At 35.9% G+C, this 26,834-nt stretch overlaps 1 protein-coding gene across 3 annotated transcripts in view; it reads right to left on the minus strand.

The window, feature by feature from the left end:
- CCSER1 (coiled-coil serine rich protein 1) overlaps positions 1-26,612 on the minus strand; it is a 1,343,925-nt gene extending 1,317,313 nt beyond the window's left edge. For 2 of the 3 annotated variants that reach the window (XM_032239848.1, XM_032239849.1), the window contains exon 1: positions 26,167-26,610. The gene's annotated coding sequence lies outside the window, so the exon portion shown is untranslated. Of the gene's footprint in view, positions 1-26,166 lie in introns of all 3 variants that reach the window. The other variant, XM_032239846.1, reaches the window with a different exon arrangement.
- Positions 26,613-26,834: the final 222 nt, after the last annotated feature.

The following is a 26,834-nucleotide window of genomic DNA, read 5'->3' on the forward strand; positions in this document are numbered from 1 at the left end:
TCATCTCTACTGCATTCTTTGTCACTGAACTCTCCTGATGGCCTCCTACTTTCATGATTGCTCAATCTTATTATTTGGAACCCAGATTCTGACTGTAGCCCTCATTTCTTCTCCTTCTCGAATCATAAACAGAACCCAAACTCATGATTTCAATTCTCAACTTTATGTACCTAAGTGTGACATCTATATCATCAGCCAGGTTAGCGCTGACCTCCAGACAGACCGTCAGTGTCACGTTTCTAATTTCCAAGCACAACTAACTCCAGTCTACTCTCTCTCCTCCATCAAGCCATAACACCCTTTTAGGAGTGATTTTGAAGACTGCAATGTGCACTGGTTGAGTGCAACAACTATCATGGAGTCAAATCCTGCTCTGCCCCATCAAGCTGTGTAATCTCTTCAAGTTACATAACCTCTTTAAGCGTAAATTTTCCAATCTGTAAAATGAGAATGGCAATACTACCTAATAGGATGATTATTAAAAGAACAGTATATAATACATGCAAATCGCTTGACACAGTGAAAAGTCATGTTGTAAATATTCGGTAAAATTAGAGACTATGATTTTAATTAGGCTTATCAATCAAATATTATTAATAAGAGTGAAAATAGCTTGGTACAATGCCTGAAATAAAACAATCCTCAACAAATGTTAGGCATTATTTACTATTATGGCAAAATATGCCAATCTGTATGTCAAGTAGGGAGGTAACCATATTAAAATAGACAGAATACTGACCACCTAAGTCAAAAGTACCACACATGTAAACTAGCACCAAAATGTAAAACAATGTAAATTGAGTAGGTCACTACATTCTGTGAATATTAAATCACTTGCCTGCAGGATAAAAAACTTTGAAAAATCGAATTCTAAAGGGCTTACCATTCAATAGATCCACGAAGAGCTAATTTGATATTTCCAAATATTGGCTCTTCATCTCTCTTCACCCCTAATTTTTCCCTATTGTGTGTTCTCTGTCTAGTAAGGAAACAACTGTCTTCCTAGACACCAAAATTAGACATTCCCAAACTGTATCTCTTCTTCTTCTCCATGTCAGAATATGACCTCACCATTCATCTAGGTACTGAAGCCAAAATCATTACTCACTTGCAATATTTTTTTTATAAAACCTGCCACTAGGTCAGGCATGGTGGCTCATGCCTTTAATCCCAGTGCTTTAGGAGGCTGAAGAGGCAAGATTGCTTGTGGCTGAAAGTTTGAGAGCAGCCTGGGTAACACAGTGAGACTATATTTCTCAAATAATAATAACAATAATAATAATAGTTAAAAAATTAGCCTGCCATGGTGGCTCATGCCTACAGTCCTAGCTATTAAGGAGGCTGAGGATCACTTGAGCTCAGGAGTTTGAGACTGTAGCGAGCTGTGATTGTACCAATACACTGCAACCTCAGTGACAGAACGAGACCACATCTCTTAAAACCTAGCACCGACGAATACAAATCTTAAAAGCAACTCTGAACATGCTAGTCTACTGCTCAAAACCTTAAGCACCTCCCATCATCTACGGAATAAATCCCAAATTTCACTGCCTAGCTTTCAAGGTATTCTACCATCTGATCCCAATTTACTTTTGATGTTATTTCCAATAACTTCCCTTCAGGCACTCTCTATCTCAGCCAAATTGAAATAATCAGTGTTCTCTATATACACATTATATATTCCTTCCTTCACATATTGTTCACACAATCCCCTATGCTTGAATAACCTTCCTCATATGTGAACGTCTAAATCACACTCCACTGGACATTGTAGGCTTCCTACTCAGGATCCATTCTTCCTTTCCCATCTCCAACATTACACACAACCTCACTGTAATATCCCAAAACTCTTCACCATGTAGCTGAATACTCAGGGAAAATCAAACCCCATTTTCAGCTCCAGGGATGAGCCTTGGTTCACTTAAGCCTATACGCACATTCCTTCATCCTGGCCTCAGGTTAAGGGCAAACTTGTAACCTACGCACACCAATCAAGGTAGATCTCAAAACTCTTTCTTGAAATGCTGAGGCAGTGTCTCTTCTGTAGATTGTGGTGCACAGTTATGAGTTTCAGAATTCACTCCTGCCACCCTCCTACTAGTCAAGGAAAATAGACAGAGGAGCGAGAGATAAAGCAGAAACTCTAATGAACTGTATCAGTGCTCTCCATGTGAACCCTTTTAGTGACACAAGCTAAGAAATCCCATGTTGCTGAAGATGCTTTGATTTGGTTACTTGCAGTCAAAAACATTTTAAAATGATATGCATACACAGATTTAAGGATCAAATTCTAATATAACATATTCAATGGTGATTCCTTTACTAAATGTGGCTGGAGATAATCTCTTGTTTTTTATATGCATTTTATGGTGGTTTATATTCTACCTATTTAACGTATTAGGGTCTATAGTATATTTGTCATAATTACTTCCTTAAACTGCAAGCCCTTTAATGCCAGATCCACGTCTAATTCATCTTGGTGTCTTTCATAATGTAAAGGTAAATACAGATGTACATTGTAAAGATTGAAAAAATAATTTTTAATACTAAATAACTGAACAAATGAAAAGAATCTACTGATGTCATGATTTCCTAGAATCAATTGTTTTAATAAAAATATAAAATGATTACGAGTTTACTCTCCAGATGTATTGTTTGTACCATTAGTTTTCTTAATCACACAAAGTATTCTGACAGTCTATCAATTTATTCTAATTTTTTAAGATTTAAAAGCATTAAGAGAAAGGGTGTATATTAAATATTAAATGCCTGCTAATTTATCTTGTAGCTTGAATATCAATATTCTCTTTTAAATGATTGATCTGAAAGTTAAATTATAAAGAAAGACTCCCAAATGGTAGACTTTATACAAATCATCTTAAAGCTAAACATTTTAAAACAATTGAATATTAAACCTAATGATCTAAATAAATGTCTAAATTAAAAAATTTATACATATATCTTTTTGCAGAAACCATATATCATTATGTTTGTTAATAAATCTAAAATGTAGTAGCAAGAATATATTAAAATGCTACCTGTACAATTTTACCTCTCTTGACTTTTATTATTCAACTTCTTTTATTCACTATCATTTCATTTTGCATAAGTACAATTTTCTTAGGTACATTTGAAAGTGTTCCAGGCATAGATTTTCATTATTCAGTGATAGGAGGACTCTAGTGCTAATTGCTTTGACAGCTTTTCTTTAAATCTTTCATATTCTCATTCATGCTAATCAACCAAGCAAGCCTTTGTCAAGCCAGAGCAGGGTTGTGGAACCTTTTATTAAATCAAATGCTTTGCTTTTGTGAGGAGGAAAAAAAAATAACAATCTATTCAAAAAGATTTCAATAATAATACTTTAAATAAACTCCAAACACAAAACAAAAAAATAATTCAGAATGATGAGATACATTGGATATATTTATTCATTGACCTATTAATAACTACTTAAATCCTTAAATAGACAAACTGATTATTAAAGCCATCTATATATAAATATTAAACCCAGTGCACAGCTTCAAATGTGTTTTCTATGTGGATATTTAGATAGAATAGAGCTGCTTGCTTAGTAAAGCATTGGTCTTTCTTCTTAATAATTAGTGTCCTAGACATAAAAAGATCACTGTGGTCAGTGCTGGTATTAACGACATACTGCTTTTTACATTTAGGACATTGATAAGAGTCAATGTCCTAAATGTAATAAAGAAGGTGAATGAGGTACAATTACGAATAAATGTTTTTATGTTCGAAATGCTTCATGAGCTGGTAATAACATTATTTTAAAAACAAAAGGTGAGTTTTCTACACATACACAATGGTCGTAAGTCATCCATCTCTTTTACCTAAAGCAGCAAGATGCAGGATTACTAACCTCCTTCCCCCACTAATAACTAGGTAGGAATTCAACAAATGTATGAAACCCCATTTTTTTTTCCCACATTTGCAACAGTGACTCACATTACTATTCAAAAAGAACAGAAAAATAAATATGAAACTCAGACTAACTAATTATAATATTTTACTCATTTGGAAAACTGAATACACTTGTCCCTCAGTATCCAAAGGGTTTGGTTCCAGGACTCCCCACAGATACCAAAATACATATTCAAGTCCCCTCAGTTGGTCCTGTACAATTACCAGATAGGAAAAATCAGCCCTCAGTATTATGTGGGTTTATCATCCCACGAATATATTTCATCTATGTTTGGTTGAGGATGTGATTATTCCCTATACAGAGGGTCAGCCTTATTTATTGCAAAAATCCACATTTAAATGGACCCATGCAGTTTTAGCCCATTTTGTTCAAGGGTCAACTTTGCAGCTCATGAAGTCAGAATAAACACTGATGATTTCCAACTTCCTTATGGCATTGACCTGCCTATAAAAGTTTCTATTTTACTCTGAAAAACATTAAATAATTTCTTTCAAATACAATGCAGACTTAACTTTAATATGAAAAATATACTGATATTTTTTCTTTATTGAATGTTTCTATTTTCCCTGCATCACTAAATATCTTAAGCAAAGTTCAACAGCACTAAGTTTATAATAATAAAATTTTCAGCTAAGAACAAGACTGTTTCTGATTTTCAAACATTACCTAGAGAAGTATCATGGTTTAGATTATTATAAACAGTTTTTCCAAAATTGTCACAAAGAGGCCAACGATATTCATAAGTGTATTTTTAATTTCAATTACTTGCTTTCCCTTTCTCAAAGATGAACACATTTTTTAAGTACAACTGAATTTTGGGATTGTCTTAGAGAAATCTCAGACTAGTCCACCTGATTTGAGTAATTTACCAGTTGATGCTGGGTTAATGGTACTACCTCCAATATAAAAGTCAAGCATAGAAATGGACAGTTTCTTCAATATTAGACTTCCATTGTTCTTGAAAGGGCCACCAGATGGCTTTGCCTGAAAACAGCAACAACAAAATAGCAAACGTTTATGAACAAAATTTGGTTAGGCTCTGGGTCTACACAGTGAAGCGGTTGAGTGCCCTGCTGCATGGATTGGCCCTTTCTGCTCTACTACTTTGTAACTCTTTGAACTTGGGCTATTTACTTAATATATCTCTCCCTTTTATATCCTAATCTTCAAAATAAGTAAAACATCACCTACTTCATGAAGTTATTGTGATGATTACATGCATTAATATGTGTAAAATTCTTAGAACAGTAGCTGGTAAATACTAACAGCTGTATCAGTACTGGCTGTTGCCTGCAATTACAAACGTCATGGGATTTCTGAAATAGATGTCATAAGAAACACTGATAAAATTCTAACGAAGCCAAAATATCTTTTATATTCTAAATACATGTCGCTACTCCTATCTTTTTGTTAGGGTGTGATCTACTTGTAAAAATAAGCATCAAGAAGATTGACTCAAGAAATAAAAAGACAGTATTCCTATGCCTATGCCTCCTAGGAGGAGAGTAGACATACAGGTAAGTTTGTGTTACAGGTTCAGCTTGATAGCCCCAAGAAATGAGATAGAGAAGAAAAATGAGTTAGCTAAAGCCAGAAGCACTAATTACATGATGAGGTCATAGGCAAAACATTTGATTTCCAATCCTCAGGATCTGTCCATTGCAAAACTGAAATCAAAGTAAGTATCCAGTGACGTTCAAATGAGATAGAGTTTGGGAAAGATGACAGACTCCAAAACTTCTGAGGAATGCTTTGTTCCTGGTTGTTACTACGGCAGGTAGGTAAATTCTTATCTCTCTGATTCTTCTCTTTAATCAAGAAGCCCTTTACTCTAAGACCAGGATCACATCTATAACAACCCTGTACATATCCTAGACAATATGCATTTCTTTGTATACTTTTTTATCTTATGAGGTTGTCAATCTGAGTGTATTAACTTAATGAAAATAAATTGTACAATTTTTTCCTGATTGAATATTTTCAAGAGACTAATACTGGGTTTTTTGAACTAAATTCATGGATACTCTAGTGGATCCACAAACTATCAGAACTTAAAAGCACTATTATTTTGCTTATGCACATGTGTTTATTTGGGTGAAAAAAATATAAACCATTAATTTCTTTACCTCCTAAAAGTTGCCTATAACTATAAAAATTAAATTATAATTACATAAAATTATTATTATTATTTTGAGACAGAGTCTTGCTGTGTAATCCCGGCTGGAATGCAGTGGTTCCATCTTGGCTCACTGCAACCCCCGCCTCCCAGGATCAAGCAATTCTCATGCCTCAGCATCCCAAGTAGCTGGGATTACAGGCATGCATTACCATGCCCAACTAATTTTTGTATCTTTAGTAGAGATGGGGTATTGCCATGCTGGCCAGGCTGGTCTTGAATGACTGATCTCAAGTGATCCATCCATCTCAGCCTCCCAAAGTGCTAGGATTATAGAAGTAAGCCACCATGCCCGGTCCTTTATAAAATTATTAAAATCAAATTATAATTATAATCTTCAAATAAATTATCTTGCTCACAATCACACTGTGACCTACATAGTATATGTTCACAATCTTACTTTTTTAAAAAATGAGGGCACGTTAGTATGGCCAATAGAATGGCATTTCTATTTTAAAATAAAAATGTGAAAATGTTTTCAAATGTTTGTATTTATGGATGTATTCATATCATTTTCAAACCTGAAATAATTTTGTCATGAAGATTATCAGTATTATAAGCCTCTTTCTTTTAGTACACTGAATTGTTCAAATGCTACAAGTTTTGAGGCATAATTAGCATTTGTACATTTCATAAAATTATCTTTTCAGATTAATCTAGAGTAACCTGTAAGATACTTAAACATTGCCAATACTACTTTTATATCTCTGGTTACTAGATTAGTATATTTTAATAAATGAGAAATAATTCATGGTTTGTAAAGTCTCAGTTATAATGGAATACTTTTGACCTAATAAGCAGTTACATAAATTAAACCCAAATAACAACTTATCCATCACACACAAACTGAGCAATCATTGACAAGTTGATGAGTTTTCTGTGTCTCTATTTTTACAAACAATAATGGGAATCAAAAACCTATCTCATAGGTTTGTTAATGAGAATAAAATGAGATCATTAAAATTGGGCTTAAAGTGTCTTACGCATAGACACAGTAGAATATCTCACACATGGAAAGCATTAAATGACAAATTAAACAAAGTATTAAAAGTAAATAACAACAATAGCAAATAAATAAATCACTAGATAAACAACTAAGTAAATAAGGAAATAAAATAATCAAAATACAAGCTGTAGCCTAAAAACAATTAGAAGAAACATTGTGGTTTGGCTTTATAAATTATTGAGATCATAAATATGAATACTTAATCTTATATGTTAATTAATTTTATTAGGATATCATAGTGTCTTAAAAGGAAAATAATTCATGTGTTTTCAGAAACTATTAGCAGCATTGATGCTGATTTGACAAAAGTCAAACACATAATAACCTGGTCAAAGCAATGCCACATCTTCAAGTTAAGGAAAATTGATCATTTTCTAGTGAAAAATTTTCAAAAGTGCTACTTTACAAGATATATAATCCTTTGGATAAATAATGACCTATTAAGATATTTTATGAACATAATCGTATCAAAATTAGCTAATATAAAATTATACTAATCCAATTTCGATAAGTTAATAAAATTACCAATACTAAACTAAATTTTAAAACTTCACAGCCATATTTTATTATTTAATGTGTATCTTTATTGTGATCTGCTCTTTGAACCAAGTACAAGCTATTGGACCAAACCTACCAGTAATTAGAATGACGGTAGCTGTTTTTCTAGGCTAATTCAGACATTAATATGCACCGTAAAACAGATGATTTTTAAAAGGAAAAAGATGATCTAAAGATCATGCCCTTTACATTTGTTAAATTTAAACATGAGAACAAGCATAATATGGGTAAAGTATTATTTTATACTCCATAAAAATTTAAAGAGACTTTACATATTAAAATATTCCTCTGATCTCCTATGCTTGCACAGTAGATGTAGATTAAAATTCTACATCTGTGCTATATAAATTTGGGCTCACTTCTCAAAAGACTAGAAATACAAAAATATTAAAAATGAGAAGGTTACAGAATCATACATCAAAAGAACAGTACTTATCTCACTTGTTCTTTTTCACTACTTTAGCTGAATATTTTACTTTGAAATATTTTTCCCATTTAAAGTTTATCTTCTTTTTAAGTCTTGGGAAGGTAAGAGTGTTAATTCATAGATAATAACAGCCTCCCTCAAGTGCCAATTATTAAGCCATTTAATAGTGGTTCAGAGATTATTTCAAGAAATCTATCAGCTGTTTGTCAGTGTCACAGGGTGGAAAAAAAGGTATCCTAAAGCAATGCCTGAGAGTGCACAGATCAGCATTAAATGAAAATTCTGGCATTTTAAAACTTTTTATAATCTGTAGAATTTTTTTTGTTTTTATTGCACGTATTAGGTAGGCAAGGATGCTGAATTTTAGCTCCAGATTTTAAAAACTTCAAATAATGAAGACATAATAAAAGAAAAAGTATAATTTTAATTACAAAACACTTCACAGATAGAAAACATTAATACAGTCAAAACAACAATGAAAACTCTGTAACTTATCTTTAAGACAATGACGGCATAAAGATCATATTCCCTCGCATTTTCGGCATCTATAGCCAATTCCTATAAACACCGATGTGACTGTAAAAAACAAAATCACTACTGACACAATAGATATTGAAATGTTAAATACAGTGAGTCAGCCCAAGACTATGGACAATGTAAATCCAACTATGGATGCAGAGCATGAAACTGAAGAGCACACTGATACAGCAATGAAATTTTATTTTAAAGGCGTGACATATGACACAAAAAGCAGACAGTAGGACTGTTATTGTTTCTTTTACGCTTCCTAATTTTATAATGTGACTCTTTAATTATTTATGTATTATTTTGATTTTATGGCATTCCACAATCACTTAGTTGGAGTTACCTTATACATGAAAAATGATGTATTTTGTTTGTTAAATTGAAAAAGTGCTCTATTTACCTGATTTTTATTTAAAATCTGATTGGGGCCTATGAGATTAGAATATTTCAAAGGTAGAAAGTAACATAAATAGAATTGGTATTTCAAATGTCATCTATAAAGCAAAAAGAAATAAATTCTTTGACTTTTATCATAATACTTCATGCCTGGAAGTTTATACACCATCACACTTTTATAATCAAAATTAAACTGTAGGTAGCCAGAAAATAGACTGCTTATTGAAATGAAAATAATTATGGTCACAAAATTTTGTAGAAATAATATTCAGTACTAATTAATTTAGGTGAGCTGATCTCTTTGGTTGGTTTTTAGGATATTACATAATAACAGTTTAAATAGTGTATAATACAAAAAGTAAACAATGAACAAAATGAGTAAGTGGGGCATTTGAATTCACAAAGAGGAACCTAAGCATTAGAATAAAATAATTTAAATAATTTTTTCCATAAGGCATAAAAATACTACATAGTCTAAATACCTGAAATTGGCTGCATGTAATTGTGATGCACAGAAAGCAAAAAGTACTATTTGATTATTATACTGTATTCTCTAAACACTTTAAATTGTCCAGGTAACCTAGAATCCAGTTGGTATTTATGCCTGAAATGATGACTAGATATATCCTAACTATATTTCACTACTTTATCACATTTTTTTCCTCACTGCTTAAACAAGAATTTACTCAGCTGTTTACTATGTGCATTGAGTAAATTTGACTACACATTCACAAACACCTCATGTAATTTATATCCAAGGCAGTGGCAGTGAAGCAATTATTTATAAGGCATAGTGGGATGAATGTTACAAGAGGTATATGATGATCATTCACAGGTACTTAACTTAATGATATTTTAAATAATCTAGCCACCTACATGTCATATTTAATAGGAAACAGCAAAGATGTCATCCACAATTAATCCAATGAATAGTAAACTTTTCCTTCCACAATCAAGTTTCCCTGATAAGAATATGAATATTACCTAGCTATAATTTGAACAGGTAAAGTATGGAAGCAAGTTCAGGAAAACTGTGAATTATAATAAAATGAAATTTTAAGAAACAAATCCAAGTTTTGAGAGAAAAAAGCAATAGATGGAATGACCTGACATGTAACAAGTGATTTATATCTTTCTCTTTTAAAAAGGTATCTTACAGCTTGGGTGCTGAAGTGGCCTTACAAGTAATGGGAATACAGACCAGGAAATGTGATGATAACAAAGGAGATGTGGGCAAGGATTGGTGACTAACGCCTGTAATCCCAACACTTTGGGAGGCTGAGGTGGGAGGACTGCTTGAGTCCAAGAGTTCAAGACCAACCTGAGTAACACAAGGAGACCCTGCCTCTACAAACAACAACAACAAAACATGACTTGGGTGTGGTGGCACATGCCTGTGTCCCCAGCTACTTGGGAGGCTGAGGTGGGAGGATTGCTTGAGTCCAGGGGTTCAAGGCTGTAGTAAGCTATGATCACACCACTGCACTCCAGCTTGGGTGACAGAGCAGGACTCTATCTCAGGAAAAAAAAAAAAAGTAGGGGTAGAGAAGTAAAATAACTAATTCTAGGATGCATATTCAAGATTTAATTGTTTAAAAAAATTTAAAAGACAATGTATACAAAATAATGAAAAAAGAAAAGTTAATTTATGCAAAATCCATTGAATCAACAAAAAATTATATATTTAGGTATTATATACTACATATATCTAATATATACACATTACATACATTTAAGTATTATATATATTACATATAAATGTAACATATTGGTATATTAATAATGGTATATTTATAATGGTATATTAATATCTAGTCTGTGTGTGTGTGTGTGTGTGTGTGTGTGTGTGTGCGTGCGTGTACTTGCTAGGAAATAGAAATACAATGGTGGAAAAAAACAAACATGAATTGTCTTCTCATGAAGTTTACAGTCTAAGAAAATAGATGTTATTTGAATAATCTCACAAATGACTATAAATTTGCAGCTACCTTAAAAGCTATGAAAGAAAGGTATATGGTACATAGTGCTGAGAGTTTAAATTAATGTGAAGACATGATGTTTGCCTTGCAAGATGAAGCTTGAGAAGAAGCTGGCTTAATAAGGCAGGCATGGGAGAATATTCCAGGCAGAGGGGAAAATATGCAGTTGAAGGCATCAAGAACAAAAACTGGTGTTTGCTGAAACCGATGTTTGCAGTAACACAGTTATTTCTTATTATCTCTCTTCCTCCCCTTCAAATAAACTAAGAACTACAACTACCATCATACAGGATATTTGTTTAGAAAGCCCAGTGTACAAAAAAGCAAGCCTTTCTTACTTTTAATACATTCAACATTAGCACCAGAAGGTGACACATAGTGGATACCAAATAAAAATTAAGTGATTTCATGTAAATTTGCTGAATTCCTGCTACTGCAATATATGTGTTCTGTTATTCTGAAAAATTGAGCAATAACTATAACAGGGATAATCAAAAATAGAGCTGTTGCAGAAACATTTAAAATCTAGGCAATTTATAAAATAAAGTTCTAACCAAAACCATAACAATTTTTATAAACATCCTGCAAGCCTAAAAGGACATAAGGACATGTATAATTCTCAATAAAGAAATAATACAGAAAATACACAAATTTTCTCTTTAAAAAAAAAAAATGAAGGTAGCCAAGAGGCTGTAGAGATCAAGAAAAACTGCACAATAAGCACTTTCAAAGCTAAAATTATGGCTTACTCATACTAAAACAAAACAAAGTTATAAATAAATAATACAATATCCCTCTGTTGTACTGTGCATTTGCCTGTATTAGTATACTTTGCATTCAGCTGTAGTTATTTGGCGAAGATAAATATGATAATGCTGGGGGAAAAAACACACATGAAAGAACTTCCACATTTTTCTAACACAATTCCCCTATTTATCCATCATGTTGGAGCTAATTCCCACTATAGAAAAATGCATTGTAGCAGAACAGACTCTACTTAATTGTCTGGTGCCAACTAGGTATTGCTCACAACCCAGAGTGCTGCAAAAGAAACTCCCCAGGAGGGTTAAAGTCGTCATGGAAGGTTTCATGGACTTAGGCCTGTAATGACAGCTGAGATTTGCATAAACAGAAAGGATTAAATGCATATGCTTTGTGGATGAGGGTGCTCTAAGTTACATGACCTTAACAAAGCAGAAGATCTGTGTTTGGATTAACAAAGTGTGGTGAGCTTACAAAGGGCTTCCAAAGCCAGGCAGACAAACCCATCTTCGTTGAAAGAAAACATAGAAACACAATGCAGTTTTGGAACACGAAGGCAACAAAAACACCTATTTACAGCCAGTACAAATGTTTATTACTCTATGCTATATAAAGAGCAAGACTATCAATAAAACACGACAATCCACTTGTCACGCCTCTCTGAGCATATACTGAATCACCTTTGCATAGGTTGAATACAGGTACAAACTCTTTAATGTGCTAAAATAAATGTATGCACAGTCAACATTGTCCAAATGAAGTTGACCTGCAGTGGGCAAGTATACCTTTCAGGATCCTATTTTACATACAACTTATCCTTAAACTAATAAGTGTAATAGCTCGGCATATTAACCTTGAAATAGGGGTTTTTTGAGGGGATTGCTCATGGGAAAAATGATATTTCATTAGCAAAGTTGGAAAAGTACATTTTCATTCCACAAATTTATTTATCAGTCAGTCATCTAATACATTTGTGGCTCTTCCACTAGAGTTGTTAACACACTTAAAAGACAGTCTCCTCATTCATTTTTTTTAATTATTCAATTGCATAGCATTGTCTTTTGCACATATTGCATACTAAATAAATGAATAAAGAACAAATGAATGATGACCTGTGTCTATATATACCAGTAACTAACCAATGCTAAAATATCTCTGACCAAAGAAAAAGTATGTATATACCAACATATTATGTAAAACAGAAAGGGCTTAACATATCATCCTTCATCCCTTGTTTTGGGTAATTTTATGTATCAATTTGGCTGGGCTATAATGCCCAGCTGTTTGATAAATCATTGCTCTAGATGTTAATGTAAAATCATCTTATAGATATGATTAATATGTACAATCATTTGGCTTTAAGTAAAGCAGATTACCCTTGACAATGTGGGGTGGGTCTCATCTAATGAGCTGAAGGCAACAAGAACAAAAACTGACTTTTGCTGGAAAACAAAGAATTCTGCTTCAAAACTATAATATAAAAATCCTGCCTGAGTTCCCAGCCCTCCAGACAGTTCTACAGATTTCAGTTATGTAAGCCAATTACTTAGAATAAATCTTTTGATAGATAGATAAGAAGATAGACAATAAGTAGGCAGATAGATAAATAAATAGATATTTCGTTGTTTCTGTTTCTCTGAAGAACACTAAACCCTCCCCTCTCAAAAAGTAGACCAAAAATACCTAATTAGAAGAAAGTTATATAAGACAATTTTAATAATAAATTACTACATACCTGTGTACATGTGTTCATACACACATATGACAAAAATTGACACAAGTTTGACTTAATGTCAAAAAATATTTAAGTCAAAAAATTTTAATTCAATAAAATGTGTGCCCTAACCCTAACCCTAACCCTAACAGCATTACTTTCTTTTGTCAAAGAAGAACATAATCTCAGCAGAACCCATCTTTCTATAACCACACTCTAAACCAAAGGCAATCATCACTTTTGGTCCCTAAGGAGTCCTAAACTTGACTGAGTACTGAGGATTCCCAGGGCTGTATTTACACAACACAAATGATTCACATGATTGCTAAAACTCTTCCCTTTCTCTTAAGTTTCACTATAAAACACCTAAACTTCGCACACACATACTTACTCTTGAAAGGGTTGTAAGGCAACTTTTGTTTTAGATAGATTAAACATAGTTTTTATTAAGAGTATTTCAGCTCTAGTAATAATCAGAAAATAGTATTAGTGGCCTTTAATCTATACAATTAATGATGCTCATATTATTTGACATAATTGTAAATGATTAGCAAAGAAATTTTCTGTTAGTAATCAGTTTATTCAGAATGATTACTGAGAACTTTTGCTTTACTCATTTTTCGCTTTCATACATTTATTTATTTATTTATTTATTTTTCAGATAGTCTCACTCTGTCACCCAGGCTGGAGTGCAAGTGGCATGATCTCGGCTCACTGCAACCTCCTCTTCCCAGATTCAAGCAATTCTCCTGCCTCAGCCTCCCGAGTAGCTGAGATTACAGGTGCTCACCACAACACCTGGTTAATTTTTGAATTGTTTTAGTAGAGACAGGGTTTCACCATATTGTCCAGGCTGATCTTAAACTCCTGACCTCAGGTGATCTGCCCACCTCGGCCTCCCAAAGTGCTGGGATTACAGGCATGAACCACGGCACATACCTCATTTTCACATTTTTACACCTAAGTTATTTTTAATCCATATTAGTTATTTGAGTTATACAACTGTGTTCTCAAGGAATAAAATTACCAAGAAGTACAGCTTTTCTTTTTCTACTTCATAATTAAAGTATTACAGTTGGCAATATGTGGAAAAAAAAAAAAACAACAACAGGAAACAGGACCATATAACCTGCAGGATATATAATATATGTACTTCAAAAACATGTGAGTTAGACCTATAAAGTGAAAATATACTCCACCTAAAGGCCACACAACTATTTTCTATGGTTTATGCACTTGAAATACAGGGAATTTCTGACCAAAATAGAAACCATGGAACCTAAACTGTTCTGAAAATATCTCTATAAGGAAAGATCTATACAGGCACATAATCTACCAACATCATGCAAAGTGATCAGCAGATCAATACCACAGTAAAGGCAGGATATCTATTACGTAAATAAGAGTTTTTCTGTGATGACTTAATACCATTTTGCCACATTGGAAACTTAGGGAAATGATGTGGGGCAGCAGGGTGGAGACCTGAAAACACGCACAGTCACTCTGTGTGGCAAGCTAGGATGTCACTAATGTGGCTACTAGAAGAAACAAAAGTCTACCAACTTCTGTTCTCAACAAGGACATCGATCATATAGGGACAGGAAACATACGTGGTCTCATTAACTGATACATGCATAGGGCCTAGTAACATTTGTTTACTGAACAAAAGAATTCTGGCAGCCTCACATGACCTCAGATTTGTCAACATTTCAAAATGTGAATGCGGGCTGTATAAAGTAGGAGAAAATGCCATAACCCAAAGGCCTTAAAAAGCGAACATGGAGTAAGTGTTCAGGATTTTGGTTTGAGGAAGTGACAAAACAGACTCTCCTTTGACCTGCATTCTCCAAATTAGCCTTTGCCACTGCTTCTTGCTTCCCTAGACCTCAAAACACCTAATGCATGTAGTTTAGGTGCTACAGTTCCTCCAGTTCTTTCATTTACTTTGAGACTTTTAGCCAGTGTCAGCTATTCAGCTCCAAATTAAGAATAAATTTTCAGTCTATGAAATAGCCAGGGAGAGCAGTGTTCAAAGTGAGCCTAGGGTAGGATTCAGAACAATGTTCAGCACTGGAGCTAGTTCACACAATGGGGACAAAATTCATGCCATTCTCAGTTGAGTGTAGTGGTGTGTACTTATGGTCCCAGATACTCGGGAGGCATAGGTGAGAAGATCACTTGAGCCCAGGAGTTTGAGGCTGCAATGAGATATGAATGTGCCACTGCACTCTAGCCTACATGACAGAGCAAGACTTGGTCTCCAAAAATAAAAATAAAAATGAGAAATCCACATCACTCTTAAGCAGTAGTGCATTTATTCATCCATTTCTCACTTGCATACACAGTATTGTCACATCTCTGGTTTAGACCAACTGGTGGGGAAAGAGAATAAAATTAAAAACAAACAAACAAACAAAAAACCTGCCCTGATAGAACTCACCATCTACTGAACATGAAGTACAAACAAGCAGTGATTATGATATGTTAAATGGTGATTGGATACTAATATACACAGGATATTACTGGAACTCAGAATATGCTTTTTACATGAAATTGAGAAGGCCTTCCATGAATTTACTTTTGAAAGGAACTTTGAAGGGCCCACTACAATAAGCCAAGTGATGGAAGGCTAGTAATTGCAGTTTAGTAATTACAGATGTAGCATCTGCAGCAGCAGACTCTATTATTAACATAAACAAAAACAACATATTTTGCATTTTTGCAAGATAAGGCAGCAGGATCTAGTACCCTGGATAGCTCCTCTGTGTCAAAGGTGACTGTGCAGACTGGCGTCAAGCAGATTGGAATTGAGATTAGAGAATCTCCAGAACTCAAAGTTACTAATCTGTTTTATATTCAAATTATAATTCCTTGGCTTTTAAAATATCTCATCCATTTATTTCCTGCATCAGGCCTTTGAGGCTGGGTGCTTTATATATCACCATCCAATGAACCTGACTCTCCTCAGAAATATCCAGGGAGACAATACCTTCCTTCTCCTCACTGTATAGTTAGCACTCTGAGGTCTTTATCCCCTTTGTGCTTCAATCCAGGCTAGAATTCATACTATACTGTCCCTATAATTAACATAAAACTTCCCATTTCAGGACCCTTCCTCCTATCAGAAACTGAACTGTTGTTGACCATAAACCTATCTCCTCAATTCACCTATATTTACGCTTCGAGGTATCCTCTAAGAAATACTTCTCAAAATCATATTTTAGTCATAATGTTTCTAAAAGTTTATATACCTGTGTACAAATTTGTAATGTTTCATTTAATGGCCCAGTTTAGTAATCTGTACTTTAATTTTTAAGATTTATATTATGGGAGTAAAATTCTGTTATGGAACTCATTTATTAATGAATACTTTTAATATTCCTTGGTCTATTATATATGAATACAATATTAATAGCTGAAAAAATTCAATAATTATTCTTCAGCTATCTGTGCACTAGGTAACATTCCTTTGAAAATTTAGCATCTGATTGTACAAATTCAGTAGGGTTTTGTTATTTCTAAAATATACTGAAACTTTACGTGAAATGAGTTATTCTTAATCTATATTTATAACAATGAATTTGAGTCTGGTTTAGTGCTAGTATTTCCCTCCTTTTCCTAGCTTCTCACTGATGTTTCTGGGATATATGCATGGTTTTCTCCCTTTAAGCTTTTCCTAAATGCCTCGACGAATATTGTCTAATATAAAGAAGCACTCACAATACATTTTATATATTCAGATTTAATGTGCTGGTCCCTTCTATATCTATAAAATAAAGAAAAAACTAAACAGACAAACATAAAAACACTTCTCTTAAGGAATAACTGCACAGAAAGTTATTTATTTTTTGCCATGCCCCTAATTCATGTTTACTTTGCTTTTATTTGTAAACATAATGCAGGTTTGTGATACATTATTTGCTGCTATTGCAAAACACACACACACAATAAAAATTCATTAACAGAATTAAAATATTTAACTATTTCCAAGAAAGAGCTAATTTCAGTGAATAGGTACATAAATACAACTTACTCTGAATTTGTTTAATAAGAATGGTATATCACTGATACCCCCATGAAGGCTAAATTAGAGTAGTACACTTGGCTGAGCAGACACTTCTATTTTTTTCCTTTTTCTTTTTTAGAGACAGGGTCTTGCTGTTGCCCAAGCTGGAGTACATGATGTGATCATAGCTCACTGCAGCCTCAAACTCCTGGGCCCACGTGATCCTCCCACCTCAGCCTCCCAAGTATCTGGGACCTACAGGAGTGCTCCACCACACCCAGCTAACAAATATTCCTTGAGCACAGGAACAGCACTAAATTTCACTAACGAAATGGAGAAATTAGAGAAGAAACCTCACTGTATGGAATAAATTCCATCAATTGTTCTACATTCTAAACACACTGCATACAAATAAGATTATAAAGGAGAATGCAGAAGAGTCATAACATCATGAACTTAACAAGCAACTAGAAAAAGAGAAAAGGGCAAACCCTAAATAATTCATATACACATTGTGCACATATTTGTATACACATATCATATCTGGACACCAAATAAGACAGAATAACAAGTATTTCATTTATTGTGTATTAAACTGTTCAGTAAATGTCATAAATTATTGGTAATTTATACTTTAAGATTACACCAATAAGAGGTGCATTATTTTTGAAACTGATAGACTTTAACTACTTAATAAACATTTTGTTGTCAATGATGACATATGACTATCTCTCTAGCGGGGCACAGCCAGGTAAGGAAAGGTTACATGCAGCAAAATGAAATAGTCTGGTGATGGTCCTAACCTGGTGCTATACTTGCACTGTACTTTAGAAAGCACTCCAGAGGCACAGCTGTAAATACTTATAAAAAGTCTACCCAGTCTAAGTATGCAGGAGCAAGGCAATATGTCCTAAGTAGCTGGCATCGTGGAAGTCCAAGAATAAGTATTGAAATGAAGCATACTCCTAAGAGCTAGCAATGTTTAGAGATCCAGGAAAGTGTACTTTTGGGAGTCTGCTGGCAAATAAAATGACTCAGTAAATGAGGTCGTTTCAGAAGCAGGATCCCAGTCTTTTCAAAAGAAGGACCTTGCTCAAATGCTAGGAGGAATAGTGAGATTGCGTAATTTACCAAGACGCAGGCGAAATTATTAAGTGAGAAATCAGTTTCAGTTATAGAAGTAAGCCTAATTACTAGAAATATGTGGTAACATTAGAGTTGAATATTAAGGGCTGCTTAATGTTAAGTCCCAAAATGTTGGGACTTAAATCCGTTACTTCTTCATTATATAGAAGGAATGCTCCTGAATCAGGAGCTAAGCTCAAGTTAGAGTTAATTCTTCCAAAAGCAGAAACAGATTTTGACAAAAGTTACAAAATAGGCCATAAGTGAAATACTTAGTTAAAGAAACATTTTTTTCATCCTGGATATTATTCATCTAGCTTTATTCATGATTTTGACTAATTTAAAGACATTATAAAATATATAACTTTGTATAGTCTAGTAGAGAGCTTCAAAATAACCAAATTTGACTTTCTGTCCACTTACTTCTATGAAATCAATTTTTAAATATATCGTTTGCTATGAACATGTGTACACTGATTAAACCCACAGTTAAATAGATGAACTAAAGAATAAAAGTTAAAAGAAACTAAATTAAATCTGATAGTAGCAGTGAACATCCTTCCTCTTCATAGGAGGAAAGCTAGATTCATAACTTGTGCCTAAGCTCAACTTTTCTTAAGCAAGATGCTCAAAGCTTTGCATGAACCTTTCCAGAAGATAAGCTGCATAACTTAAAATATGAAAAAGAATATCTAATGTGTGAACTTTTCTCTGCATGAAGTCACACATTCACAAAATTATACCAGGTTACATCTTACATTTTCATTAAAGAGTTGAGTGACACTGACTAAATAGAGTAAGAGAATTGTGGTTGAATGGCACTGAGAGTGCACCATATCCCTATTAAAAATAGCAATAAGATGAAAGTTCCAGCCTTGCAGGTCCTCCTTCTCCAAGTCCTCCTTGGGTCACTGGAAAATGGCCCAAGAAACAATGGCAGCATCATTGAAGATGGTAGCAAAAAGACAGGTAATACACAGATATTGCTGTTGGGACCTTGGTTAAATTAGGAATAAAGAAAAGATATACTCCTTCAGACTTTCTCTGTGTATGGGTTTCATAATTTTTGCATCATTCTAATTTTAAAAATAAAGTTTGGTCTATACAGTTTAGCAAACCATAGAACAGAGACTTGGTTTCCTCATCTCTAGTATAGGCATCAAACTAACTTTACAACATTAGAATGACATGGCATAACATTATAAAGTATATATCATGTAAGAAGTGTCCAGCACATTATAGTCAGTTATTGTTAATAAAGTAATATTTCATCATTTGCAAAATAAAAAGGAAATAAATATCTATGTTTGCAAAAATTCAAAGACTCCCCTTATCTTTAATGTTTCTTAAGATTTCATTCTTTGGAAAAAATAAAACATCCTTAGAATGAGGGCACAGAAGCTCAGTTATTTATTCTTTTTTTTTTTTTTTTTTTTTTTTTGAGATGTAGTCTCGTTGTGTCGCCAGGCTGGAGTGCAGTTGCACAATCTCGGCTCACTGCAACCTCCGCCTCCCAGGTTCAGGCGATTCTCCTGCCTCAGCCTCCCAAGTAGCTGTGACTACAGGTATGCACCACCACATCCAGCTAATTTTTTGTATTTTTATTAGAGATGGGGTTTCACCCTGCTGGCCAGGATGGTCTCGATCTCCCAACCTCAAATCGGCCTGCCTCGGCCTCCCAAAGTGCTGAGATTACAGGCATGAGCCACTGGAGTGCAATGGCATGTTCTCGGCTCAGTGCAATGGTGCGATATTGGCTCACCGCAACCTCCACCTCCAGGTTCAAGCAATTCTCCTGCCTCAGCCTCCTGAGTAGCTGGGATTACAGGCATGAGCCACCACACCTGGCTATCATATATTCTTTTAAGCGCTATTTATTGGGCATCTATTATGTGTTGGATGCTGCTAACACTAATGAAGCAATACTTAACCATCATGCAAAACATAAAATTGAAACTGCAAAAAGTACCACAAGGAAGGGGAACATAATGCAAAACTATATATAACAGGGCAACTGATACAGAAAACAAGGCCAGGAAAGGTATCCTTAGGGAAGTGATGATTGAAGTAGAGAAGCAAGAGTTCGGAGGTGAGGGAGAGGAAGAGTGGTATCAAAGAGGTACAGGATGTGAACACATTATCTTTAACCTTGAAAGATGTAGAGGTATGTTCTAAAATTTATTTCAACAGTGACACTTAGAATATTTCACATGTGTGACATTATTATTGCATAGCTTAAAATAGCTGTAATTTTATCCAGAGAAAGGTGCTTACTATATGCCAAAACCAAAAATATCACGAGAGTCAACAAAGCTAAACAGAAATTGGCCAAGTTTGTATTGTGCATACCCTTTGCGTTATAACTAACTACCAGTAAGGTCCAGCCTGGGGTCATTACTATCCAGTTAAATTATCATGTATTCCTTCCCCAGACAACAGCAAATTTGTGCACAAGCAATGGCAATTCATTAAAATTTTGGTCAGAAAACATAGTTAATACAAAAATCTTTTGAAAGATAGTACAATATCTTCCAAGACTGAATATTTGAGCCTTAGTTTTCTACCAGCTGAGAAAAGTACTTATTTATAAAACAGACAAAAGACATAGCCTTCAAATTTCACTCTGAAATACTCTAGGTCAGTGGCTCTCAAACTCCAGAGTACATAAGAATCACATAGAGAACCCCACCCCTTCTGAATCAATCAGTCTGTCATGGGGATCCAGATATGGCATTTTAACAAGTTTTTATAGTTGCTGCTGCTGCTTAGGGGACCACATTTTGAAAACCACTACTCTAGGTTAAGAATTGTCATTAGATAATAAAGTGTTTCTTTATAAAAGTCCTTTGGACTGTATTTAGTATCAAAGCACAATTTAAAAATTCAAAAATTTTAATCAAGTTTAATATTTTAGAAAAGTTAATGCAGTGTAAATGATGCAAAACCAAAAGCCATGTTTTAAGCTAACCTAGGTATAGGGCCAGGAATTTGGCAAATAACTTCATTAATGATCTAAGCAAAAATATTTTAACAATTTTTAATATGCTGAAAACCTCAGTAAACATTTCCAACAAACACTTTGTAAAAAATTTAGCCTGCATGGGAACAACTTAAAATGCAATATGGTTGTTCACAAGCAGACTGATAACAACATCTTGGTAATGTATTGCAGTTTAGAATGGTCAGCTTTACATTTTAATATTCAGTTTAAGCTTCATAGTAAAACATGTTCCTTTTGTTATGGTGTTTTCTCCTCAATCTCCCCATCTTTTTTCACTGCTTCTTCCACCCCAGACTTCATGTTTTATTGTTAACTGACACTCTTGCACAGGGAAGATAATATTGCTGATAGAAGCGTATGTACTCACTATAAAGCAAACAGATTTTGTCACTATCCAATAGGGAAATCATGCAGAAGCTGTCAGTCATACAGTGGATGAGATTACATTATCAAAATGATACACCTGTGACATATAGTCCAAAACCAAACTCAAAAGGTACCAATTAAGAGATAGGCTGGTTTGTACCCTAACTACATGGGGAATCATTCCATTCTTGCAAGAATGTAAAACTGGTGATTTAATAGCCTTTCACTTTTGTAATAACACTTATCTATTCACTGTCAACAAAATATATATATGAAAATATTTTAATTCAACTAATCTGAAAGTAATTCCATTTGGTTATTTCTTGAAAGCCATGTCTAATATTTGTACAATTTTTTTACTGTCACCACAACATACTTCTGGGGTGTCATACTGAATAGACAGACCCAAAGTCAAATCAGATGTTTCCCCTTTATTCTTGAAATAAAGAAATGTATTTTAAACAGTTGTTCTAAAATACACATATATGCACAAAGACACAGTTTGTCTAAAATAAACATATATACACAAAGAAAAATCAACTAAGTTTAGAATAGAGAATTGTTATTATTGTTAATACAATTTATTTATCAGAAGATACTTAAAATAGCCATAAAATTGTTGCTAAAATTCTAAAACGTTTGCCACAAGCACTGTATCATAGCTCTATATTCATGACAAATAATGTAGGGATAGATTAACTATTATGTGGATGCATACAATAACTTTAAATAAAATCTAATCTAATGGGTTCAATAAATCTAAAAACTTTAAAATAAAACATTACAGAAAATATATTATTTGACTACACATTTTATATGAAGAAAAAAATGTTAAGTATTAAATGAATGCTCACTATTAATACTTTTATTATTTTACACATCATCACACTTCTTTACAGCAAACCTAAAAAGATTTGCTTAAGGAAACACCAAAAATGCCTCACTACAAAGAGGTTGCATGTGCACCACTTTTACTCAACACATTAGTGAGATGAGGATATATTTACATTTTTAAAGCACATATTCTGTACGAGAACTCTATTGTACTATTGCAGTAATACAAGTACATATTGCCTGTTAAAAGGCAATATAGGCCGAGTGCAGTAGCTCACGACTATAATCCCAGCACTTGGGATGTCAAGGTAGGTGGATCACCTGAGGTAAGGAGTTTGAGACCAGTCTGGCCAACATGGCAAAACCCTGCTTCTACTAAAAATACAAAAATTAGCTGGGCGAGGGGGCATGCGCCTGTAGTCTCAGCTACTCGGGAAGCTGTGGCAGGAGAATCACTTGAACCCAGGAGGCAGAGATTGCAGTAAGCTGAGACTGTGCCACTGCACTCCAGCCTGGGTGACAGAGCAAAAAACCCTCTCAAAAAAAAAAAAAAAAAAAAATGAATGTGCAGAAGGATGTACATCCAAAACAGACCCTACCTGCACTCTGCAAAGTATCCAGCAATATCTTAATTTATGTAAAAACAAACTTATCTTCCCTTATGTATTCTTTACTATTATTCCAGGACACTTGCATCTTATGCCTTTTATTTTTCTTATCCACAACGTACTAATCGTACTTATCCTTTAAGATCAAGACCAAGCAAGTCTTACCTACCCCCGAAGCATTCTCAAACAAAATCCAGTATGAAATGTTATTGTCATGCTCTGAACTCCTGTAGTACTCATTAGACATGTAATCTCTTATTGTTATGGGTTATTAACTCTATGCTCAAGCATGAGCATCATATTCCTCCCACATGGCAAGTAAGTTCCGAAGGACAGGGAACAAGGAATCTCCCATTCCTTTCCAATGCCTAGACATTAGTACCTTGCACACAGTAGGCCCTTTATTATGAGCATTATGATGAATAATAAAATGCAATAAAGGGCTGAATAACTATTATGGTAAAAATATAATAAATTCTTCATTTTCTACTTTTAGTTTTATCTAAATTAACATTCGATGGTATAAATAATGTATCTTTAAAATAATGAACAGTTGCTGATTCTCTTGACTGTCAAAAAACAAAATACTCATAAATCGGACTTTTAATGATTGCAGTAATACAGTTCATCAATTACATTTTTAAGTTCCCTATTATATTTATGTTCCCATAGTTTGGGCTAGTTGAGGTAATAACCCTCAGAGTGTGGTTCCCCATCTGAGTTCTAACCTAATATTTAAAGTTGCGCACATGCTTCAGTGTTGAAAATGTATTTCAAATCAATATAAATCTAACAAAATATAAATATCAAATCCTTAACTGCTTTGTTTTTCAAATGAACCAGTTCTTAAGAAAAGCTATGTTCACGATGAAAAAACAATACAAACAACAGTTGGTTTGTTTGACCAAAATGATAAAGTTAATTTAAATGAAGACAAATCACTCTAACAATAGGTTGACCAATTTACTTCTCTTTCTTTGGTGAAACTATTGAAAGTGTGGTTACAACATGGAATTTCAATGTTTAAAAAACGTTGTGCTGGCACGCTCTTACAGTTACCTGTTTGAAATATTAAGGACACTGTCCTATCAAACCCAGTCATGGTCCTATAAAAGTACAGGTTGCTACTTTTAAGAGAAAACATTCATTTTATAAGCACAGTGACAGGCACTGCCCCAAGTCATCTCTAAATTTCAAGTTACATATCTGGAACATGTACCTGTTATAAAGTAAACAGAAACAGAAACCAAAACAAATTATGTTATAGCCTAGACTCAAAGTATTTTAAGTCTTCCCTTAACAACCAGTTTTGAAGGAACCACTGACCCCCACCTAGGTGTCCATGCCTCCGTTCTCCCTGAGGCTTTTAATAAAAACACCTTTACGTTAAACGTGTACATATTTTTAATAGCCTTTGGGGGACAGAGAATGGAGGATGTGTGTTACATTTCAATAGGAAGGTATTCAACTGTAAAGATTTCAGAAATGAAAACTGTTGAAACCAAGTAGGTATTTTCTGACTTATAAGTCCTACTGACTGCCTGAAAAGGTAAGAGGAGTGGAGTAGAGGACATAAAAACATTAAAGGGCAAAGAATCTGTAACTTCTAAGAAGTATTTTTTTCTACCTGTAAAAATATAAGTTTTTTGTTTTTTGTTTTACTTCATTTCATATTCCAGGTCCCACGAGAGGAGGGGAAAGCATAATTGCTTCTAATTCTGAAACAGAGAGAGGAGAGAGAGAGAAAGGGAGCAGCTCAGGATACACTAAAGGAAACCCCAAGAAATTTCACAACTCTTTGCCATAAATAGCCTTTCTTCTCACTCTGGATACCTCCTCCTTTACATCAGCAAGGCTCAGACTCCACGCGCGGAGAAGCACCATTCACAAATCCCTCCGTCACCCTTACCCCTTGCTGGCACCGTGTGTACGAGTCTCTGGGACACAAGCCAAAAGTCAAAGGGGCCAGCCAGAGGGCCACATGCGGTTTCAGCTCAGGGCTGACTTTCTACGCAGGTGAACCAACCCACTGGTTAGTCCGGAGCGTGAAAACACACACACACACACACACACACACACCGGGGCTCTTGACACGCCACCACAAAGCAATTGGTTCACTCTAAGTCGCTGCTGTTACTGCTGCCTCTGGGCAGGGTCTTGCTTCCAATCCAGGAAACCAGCGCCAGAGGACTAGCAGGCGGAGGCAAGAGGCAGACCCGGCCCGGCACTGCGGTTCCTCCGGGAGACCCGGGCTCCCCGCCCCCTCCTTCCCTTCCCCCTCTTTGCCGCCGTCCCCGCCTGAGCACCCGCAGCCCGGGCGCCAGCACTGGCCAGCCGCCCCTACCTGCGGGACGTGAGTGGCGAGGGAGGGGAGCGACCAGAAGCCTGCGCCAACTCTCGCCTCCTTGGCCACCGCTCCGCATCGCCCTGGAGCGGCCGCAGGCAGCAAACCACGCAGAAGCGCGGAGGAAATGGCCACGCAGCGCACCGGGAGTCGCGGGCCGGTAGCGAGTGAGCCCGCCCGCCTCCTTCCCACCCTGCCCGCAAGGCCAGGTCTCTGCGCCGAGCACGCCGGGCCCGCGGCCGGCACTCCGGGCCTGGGCGCGCGTTGCTCCGGGGCGGCCCCGGCACGGCGCAGTCACCTGCCGGGCGGTCATCCCCCGCGTCCGCCTGCGGCCAGCCCCGCACAGCGGCGACGCGACGCGCGACCCGCTGGGCGCGGAGGCACCAGGGGCGTTACTACCTTGAGGGCTCCGTGCCGCTTGTTAAGGCTCCTCCCGGACACTCAGGGATTTATGTCTTCGGGGCACCGGGTTGTCCTTCCTGGTCCCCCTCCTCTGCCCTCCCTCCCTTTCTCGGCCGTTGGGCTCCTTCTCTCCACTCTCAGTTGCACCGAGTCGAGCTGCGTTATTTAATAATCCTCCTGCTCCTCCTGCCTGCGCCAGCAGAGCTGCTCTGCCCGAGCCACCGCTTTCCAGTCAGTCATGTTGAGAGAGAGAGAGAGAGAGAGAGGCGGATTGGCAGTAGGTCGGCGACTATTTGTGGTGAGGGAGAAGAGAGCAGAGCAAGAGAAGGGCAGGGGAGGGACGTGGGGAGGCGCTTCCAAGTGTGTGAGTGCGCGGAGTGTGACTGTGTGGGGAGCACTGGAACCACCTCCCCGGCAGGCCGCGCTCCGGGGCTGTGAGGAGGGCGGGCCGCAGCGCGGCCTTTATAGAACGCGGAGCGGGGTGGGCTGGGCGGGGCGGCTGGGAGGGCGGCGCCCGGCCCACTGCGTCCGCCGGCTTCCACGCACGCATCCTCTCGCATCGACGCGCGCACACCGACTGCTGGCCCGCTGCTGAGTTTTCATTTTAGGGAACGCAGTATCCCACCGCGCTGACCTGGCCTTTTCCCCCAGCCTATCCCGGTGCT

The sequence above is a fragment of the Sapajus apella genome, unplaced genomic scaffold, assembly GCF_009761245.1.
Source record: "Sapajus apella isolate SASKATOON/1434 unplaced genomic scaffold, GSC_monkey_1.0 scaffold45, whole genome shotgun sequence".
NCBI classification, from domain to species: domain Eukaryota; kingdom Metazoa; phylum Chordata; class Mammalia; order Primates; family Cebidae; genus Sapajus; species Sapajus apella.